The sequence below is a fragment of the Leptodactylus fuscus genome, chromosome 7 (genome assembly GCF_031893055.1).
Source record: "Leptodactylus fuscus isolate aLepFus1 chromosome 7, aLepFus1.hap2, whole genome shotgun sequence".
Classification (NCBI taxonomy): Eukaryota; Metazoa; Chordata; class Amphibia; order Anura; family Leptodactylidae; genus Leptodactylus; species Leptodactylus fuscus.
In genome coordinates, this window is record NC_134271.1 from 84,005,220 (window position 1) to 84,012,419 (window position 7,200).

Sequence of the window (7,200 nt, forward strand, 5' to 3'; positions counted from 1 at the left end):
GTTATACACATCAGGGCTCGTTCACATCTGTGCCTGGCACTCCGTTCTGCAGGTTTCCGTTTTCTGCACATAACAGGGCAGGAGACGGAAACCTGCCGGCATCTTTCCAAGCCCATTCATTTGAATGGGTTTGAAAAGTGTCCGGCTGTGAGCGCTGGTGAGCATTTTATGCTCTCCGTGGCGAAAGTCGGACATGCAGTACTCTGTGTCCGGTTTTTAAAAAAAAACGTTTCGCCGCGGAGAGCTCAAACCGCTCACCGCCGCTCACGGCCAGACTCGGCATGACAAGTTTCCGTCTTCTGAATGCAGAAGACGGAAACCCGATGACGGAGTCCAGACGCTGGTGTGAACCCAGCGTCAGCAGTTTCCTGGACATCCTAATTGCAGCCCAGCACATATGGGTTTTAGCTACCTGGGTAGAATCAGATAGAGACAGGTTAATACCGTAAGCATTAAAACATGGTTGCTAATTGACCAATCATCCAATCACATCCACTCCATAAGTATGAGACAAGGAAGGAGAGAAAGCGTATTTTTTCTCTCCTAGGTGTTATGGGACAGGTTCCTTTAAACTTCCTTCTTTGTTATGAGCTATGTCAGGCTACATACAGGGTTGTGTCTCTGTCCCTAAATCCCAGCTGCATACTAAGATGGCGGGCGATAGATATGTATTCCTTGATACACAAGCGGAGTGGGTAAAGTCCTTCCTGGTAGTATATAGCCAAGGAAGCCTGCACGCAGAGTTTATACTCGCTCATGAGCGGCGTAAAAAAAGATCCCATTGACTTGAATGGGTGCCGGCATACGCGCACTCCCCATTGAAATCAATGGGAGGCTTTTTTTTACCTATTTCTTTCAATATGATACGCGCATATGAGCGAATGAGTGAGCCCTTCCTGGGCCTTACTTACATGACACAGTAAGCAACGGCCAAGACACTTTCAGTACTACCATTGAACTTTAAGTCCTGCATGGATGTGGCATGATGTGCCACTAAAGCCCAGCACATTTTGCAGCATGGTGTGCTGCGCAAGTCCTGTGACCCTCACTATATATAGTTTATATACTGATTATGCTGTGTTCTATATGTATTACAGATGACTGCAAAGAGAGAGAGCTACCATTGCCAGGTGATTTACAGTCTAATACATGTGCCAGTTATTTATCTCCCTTAAACTCCTCCCCAGTGGATGAGCCCCCAGACTTTATGCACTGCTTTAAGCAACAATTATCATCCATCTTTGAAGAAGCTAAATCCGCTCAGAGTTAAAAGGGCAAAAAGATCTCCCTAACGTTATATCTCTCTTGCCTCGTCATCAGCCTCAGATTCTGACTGTGAAATATTATCTGATTCAGACAATCCAGAAGAATATTAATATATATTCTTAATAAAGACGAACTACATGACCTGATAAAGGCAAAGACATAAAAATGTGGATCACAAAATAGGACATGATAAACTATATTATTTTCGAGTGACTAAGGAAAAAGTTTTTTCATATCCCCCTGTGGATCATGATGAATTGGGACAAGCCAGAAAAAAAGCAGACCTAAGTTTTAGAATCTTAAATATCCACAGACTGAATGATTCCTTCTCCAAAAAGTGAGGCTCAGTTCCTAAGGTCTCTCTCACAGTAAGAGAGTTATCAAAGAAATCGATTTTTTTCTCAGAATATTCTACTTTGCTAAAGAATCCAGTGAACAACAAAGCAGACTCTATCTTGAAAAAGAACTATGCCTCTTCTGTGGGATCCGGCAAAGCCTCCCTTGCCTTGGTATCAGTTGCAATAGCTCTTCACATTTGGATTAACCACATCACAAGAGACATAAAAGAAGGAATTCTTTAGACAGTACCTCAGTTGATATTAGCTGCTGAATTTCTATGTGACTCCTATCAAGATACTACTAAATATTCAGCCAGATCCCTGAACTGAACTAACTCTGCAAGACGTTGTCTTTGGCTTGAAGCTCTGGCCAGGTGATATTCCCTCTAAACATCATTTCTGTTTCTGCCAAAATCTTTGTTTGGAGAACAGCTGTCCAAAGTATTGGCCCTATTGTTTCTCCTAAATCTGGGCGATCTTCTCCTATGTACCCAAAAGGATCTGCAAAATTCTCTTTTTGTAAGGGAGTTGCCAGTTGAGCAATTCCCCTGTGCTGCTGCTGAAACCTGAGAGGAAGGGAATGACAGACACAGTGAGTCCTAATCTCAACCCGGCCCCTGTCTCTGCCTACTTATCTGAACTGTACTAGGCGACAGCCGACAACTTGGTGGTGATTCCTTCTCTGAATAAGTGACAACAAGAAATGCTGACAAGACAAACATGGAAGAGGCGTCAGCTAGCCAAGGGGTAAAGCCGACAAAGCAGTATAAAATTGTAATCCAAAAGAGTAGTCACAAAGGTCAGAGGTCAGTAACACATTAGTAAGAGAAAGTAGGAAGCTAGCAAGGACAAAGTCACAGGACAGAGTCAAACTTGTGTGGGCTGATGACCTGTATATAGGAAACTCCCAGGACCTGCCTCAGACTTGATTGCAAGAGAGGCTGTCAATCACACAGGTAAGGCTAAGATTAACTATTTTATGGACAGAGGGAAACAAGTTGCAGGAGATGGGTGTGGTGGAAATTCAATTACAAAGGAGAGGTAATAGAGCAGTGTTCAGACAGAGGAACAAACAACTCTAGGCAAGAAATCAACGTGAACACGCCTCTTACGCTGCAGCGTGAGAGCGGAGGGTGGCACAGAGACCCGTATAGGCAAAGACATTACACTTTTCTTTTGTTTAAGGAAACTTACTCCCTTTACCCTCGTAAAGGGAATAAGTTTCCTGAAACAAAGAAAAGAGAATTTCACAGATCCTTTTGGTTTCAAAGGAGAAGATCTCCTAGATTCAGGAGAGACAACAGATACACAGCCCATGGGTACCTGTAACAAAAAGAGAGAACCAAACCTCCTTCAAGAAATAAAAACATCTGTGAGAAAAATAATGGCCTGTCAAGCCAGAAACCTAGGACTACCAGTAGGGACAAGGTTAAGAAATTTTACTTCACTTGGGGCGACAGTTACTATCCAGAGAGGTTAGGCCATAGAATTCAAGGATATGCCACCTTATCATCTCAGTTCTTGTACAAATCCAGTGGTCGTGTTGCTATTACAGGAATTTTGCAAGAAGGCTGCTCTATAGGAAGTCCCATGGTCCAAAAGAGGTTAAGGTGTAGCTTCAAGAATATTCCCAGTCCCAAAACTAGAGGAAAATGGAAATATGTAATTGACTTAACCTTCCTCGATCAGTTCCTTGTAAACTAGACCTTCCTCACAACAAAAGATCATACGGATGCATATTAACACATATCTATCCTTCCCAGTCACATAAAGTATTTACTGATTGCTGTACAGTCTTCAAAGGGGATTCTTCATCTGCAGTCCACATATCTGCCATTCGGCATATCATAAGCCCCACACATATTTACCAAGATTTTAGTAGTCTTGATTGCAGCCCTCAGGCTGAAAGGCATCTAAGTCATCCCATATCTGGACAACTGGTGGGTGAAGGCATCTACTAAAAAGTTACGTTCAGATTGTCCTTCAGACCATGGCTTTCTCGTAAACCTCAAGAAATCTTAGTTCTGACTTAGGGAGCATTCACACGGCGTAACGTCCCGCGAGATTTGGCACGTGTACGCCGCGCGACCCTTGGCGTGCCGTACACGCTCCCATTCATTTCAATGGGAGCGGGGAGCGTATGCGCCGCGCTAGTTTGCGGCCATGAATAAATGCACGGCCGGAAACTAGCGCGGCGCATACGCTCCCCGCTCCCATTGAAATGAATGGGAGCGTGTACGGCACGCAAAGGGTCACGCGGCGTACACGTGCCAAATCTCGCGGGACGTTACGCCGTGTGAATGCTCCCTTAGAGACCGATATTTCTAGGTTTTGTCATGGATTCACAAGCATTTGTAAGGGGGGAGGAGGAAGGGAAAGACACGGCAGCCGACTGGCTACCGGGGCTCTTGCAGGAACTTTTAGGATACAGCGGTTCCACGGACAGGCACAACCACACCAGACACGAAGTAAGAAATATAAATTTTACTCTATACCCTTTTGGGGTGAACTCCAGGCTAACAGGCCTGATGAAATCAATAATTACAAGACACTCAGCCGAGGGCTGAGACCCCTGAGTGACACTGCACCGTGACCTAATATGTCAGAACTAGTGAACTATGCCTTTAACTAGCGGCTACATATATATAGCAGCTGCAATTTACCTATTAATACCAAGCTAACAAAACAATGTAAGTATGCAGAGGAAGATCACCTGCGGTGTCACACTGGGGTTAACAATATCACAGTTTACTATTTAACTTACCCACTCCCCAATATCCACATTTCAACACACTACCCCAACCCTGCAGGGAAGACTTCAGCAACCGGTTTTGTTTTATCAGAAGTTGGTGCTTAGCTGCACAAGTCTTAGTGAAACAAATAACTTCTCTTATGACATACTTCTGGTACTATAATCCAGGATATAGTGTCTCTTTTGAATAGCAGGACAACACGTGCTGTATCTCCGTTTGGATAGAACTCGCTTTAAAGCAAAATGGCCGGAACCAGTCTATGCTAGGTTTTTGGCGCCAAAAAAAAAAAACTATTTACTGCGTGTATACACTATTCACCCTTATGAAAGGTGAATCGGAGCTCCGCTTACCCGGGTTAGCAAGGGGGCGAACAGTCAGATGGACTTTCCGAAGGAAACAGGAATTTCTTTGCCTCCAGGCAACTGGAACACGGTGTCACAAGGGCTGGTCCTTCTTGTCATCCGCTCCGCGGCGTCTGCACAGCAATCGTCTCCAACTCTCCTGACATGGGAACCAGCAACAGGTTCGGGCTTCTCCAGAGCTGGCCCTGGCCTGAAACAAGCGTTGCAGGGCAGCGGATGGCAATGGATTGTCCCTCAGATCTCTCACTGCTCACAGCCAGCTTCTTCTCCCCCACTACAGCAGTCCACTTCCTGAACTCGTCACTTCCTGGTTTTTCCTTTACCTAACACAGCGGCATCTTGTGGTCAAAAAGAATTACTACAATAGAATTTTTCATTACAGAAACATCTCCTTTTACCACTGCTATTATCACATCACACATTTGTCAGTGAGAAGTGTTCTGAGACTGTATAGCATTAGTCACCCCGTGACACACCACCCCACTAGAGGTCGGCGTCCTCGACAGACCTCCCCAGACAAACTCATCCTGGGCGTATCGCTGTGGGGGAACCCCAGCATTAGACCTTGGCGTTCTGCGTAAAGTCGGGGCATCAGTCACTTCATTCCCACAGGTCGGCTCAGGTTCCTGTACAGGAGCAGCCATTAGTGTCGTCCCCTCCCGTGGAGGTAAGATCACCACGGCTGGAACCGTTTCAGACATGGGAACTGGTACATCCCACCACTCATCGGGATCAATCTGTGCAGCAGGTGTGAAGGTTGGGGCTGTCGGATTCAACCGATGCACCTCAGTCTCCGTTGTGGGAGTCTCTGAATTACAAGGTCTGAGCATATTACGGTGAAGAGTCCGGGTAACTCCTTCACCCCTTTCAGGCTCTATCTCATACACTGGTCCGTCAGGGATGACCCTTCGTTTTACTCGATATGGCATTGCCTCCCACCGATCATCCAACTTTCCCGAGGGTCTCTTGGCCCTTACTAACACCCTGTCCCCAGGTTGGAAGGGTTCATGTTGAACCAGGGTCTTGTCTGGGTGACTGGACAGTCGGGTTTTGTCAATCACCAATCGGTGTATGGTCTGCAGTTTTCGACGGTGTAGTTCTACCCAGTCATCGGGCGAGCGAGCGCCCTCTCTCTCAGGATTTGTCAAGTTCAATTCTTCAATCTCCCGTCCGGGATGCCCAAACAGCATCAGGTATGGCGTGTAGCCGGTGGTACTATGGACCCGATTATTATAGGCCCAGAGCAACTCAGCTAAGCTCTCTGGCCACCGAGCTTTTTGATCTTTCTCCAACGTTCGCAACATCTGAAGGAGGGTGCGATTGAATCGCTCACAGGCCCCATTCCCCTCTGGGTGATAAGGAGTCGTCCGGGATCTGTGGATACCATACACCCGATACAACTCCGACATGAGCCGCCCCTGAAAACATGCCCCCTGATCTGAGTGAATACGAGTGGGGCACCCATACACTTGGATGAAGTGCTTACACACAGCCCTGGCGGCAGATTCAGCAGTCTGATCTTTCGTAGCTACTGCTACTGCAAACTTGGTAAAGTGATCGGTCATTACCAAACAGTACTGATGTCCGCTGTTGGAGTGTCCTATCAGGACATAATCAATCATCAGCACCTCCAACGGCGCAGTGGTCCTAATCGTCTGAGTGGGGGCCCTTTGTTCTGGGGGTTTAGCGAGCTCACAGGCCCTGCAGGCTTGGCACACGTCCTGCACTGTCTGCTCAAGACCAGGACAATAGACAAATCGCTGGAGCCACTTGAACGTTTTATCAGGACCAAAGTGGGCCCCTCTCACATGAGCCTCACGGGCAACTTCCCTGGCACTGGTACTTGGTATTACTAGTTGCCATCTCACCTCCAACTCAGTCTCTAAATATACTTTACGGTACAGTAACCCATTCTCACACTTCAGTCTATCCCACTGTTGCATTACTCTTGCCCCCATAGGTGGCAAGCGTTTGCGCTCCATCGGGGTAGGCCACTCCTTTGCCATCACCCACTGCTTGATCTTTCTTAGGGTCACGTCATCATTCTGAGCATATACCCAATCTCCATGGGTTTTCCCAAGCAACACTGGTCGGTCTGTCACCACCCCACTTGTCCGTGCCAGTATCACAAACAAGGGTATTCTACCCAAGTGGGGAACCTCTGAGTCTTCCAACTCTCCATCCTTATCTCGTCCGGAGTCATCCGGCGTCACTCGAGACAGGGCATCCGCATTTGCATTTTCTCTACCGGATCGGTACTTGATCTTGTACTTGTACCTGGACAACCTGGCCATCCATCGCTGCTCCAAAGCACCCAACTTTGCATTGTCTAGGTGCGCCAAGGGATTGTTGTCGGTCATAACAGTCACTTCCGCTCCTGTCAAGTATTCTGAGAATTTCTCCGTCATGGCCCACACTAGGGCCAGTAGTTCCAGCTTGAATGAACTATAGTTGTCAAAGTTCCTCTCTGTCTCCCTCAGG

At 46.9% G+C, this 7,200-nt stretch overlaps 1 protein-coding gene across 1 annotated transcript in view; it reads left to right on the forward strand.

Moving 5' to 3' along the window:
• Positions 1–5,168, forward strand: part of TTC8 (tetratricopeptide repeat domain 8) — a 485,821-nt gene extending 480,653 nt beyond the window's left edge. The window contains exon 16 of the mRNA XM_075282409.1: positions 5,153–5,168. The gene's annotated coding sequence lies outside the window, so the exon portion shown is untranslated. The remainder of the gene's footprint in view (positions 1–5,152) is intronic.
• Positions 5,169–7,200: the final 2,032 nt, after the last annotated feature.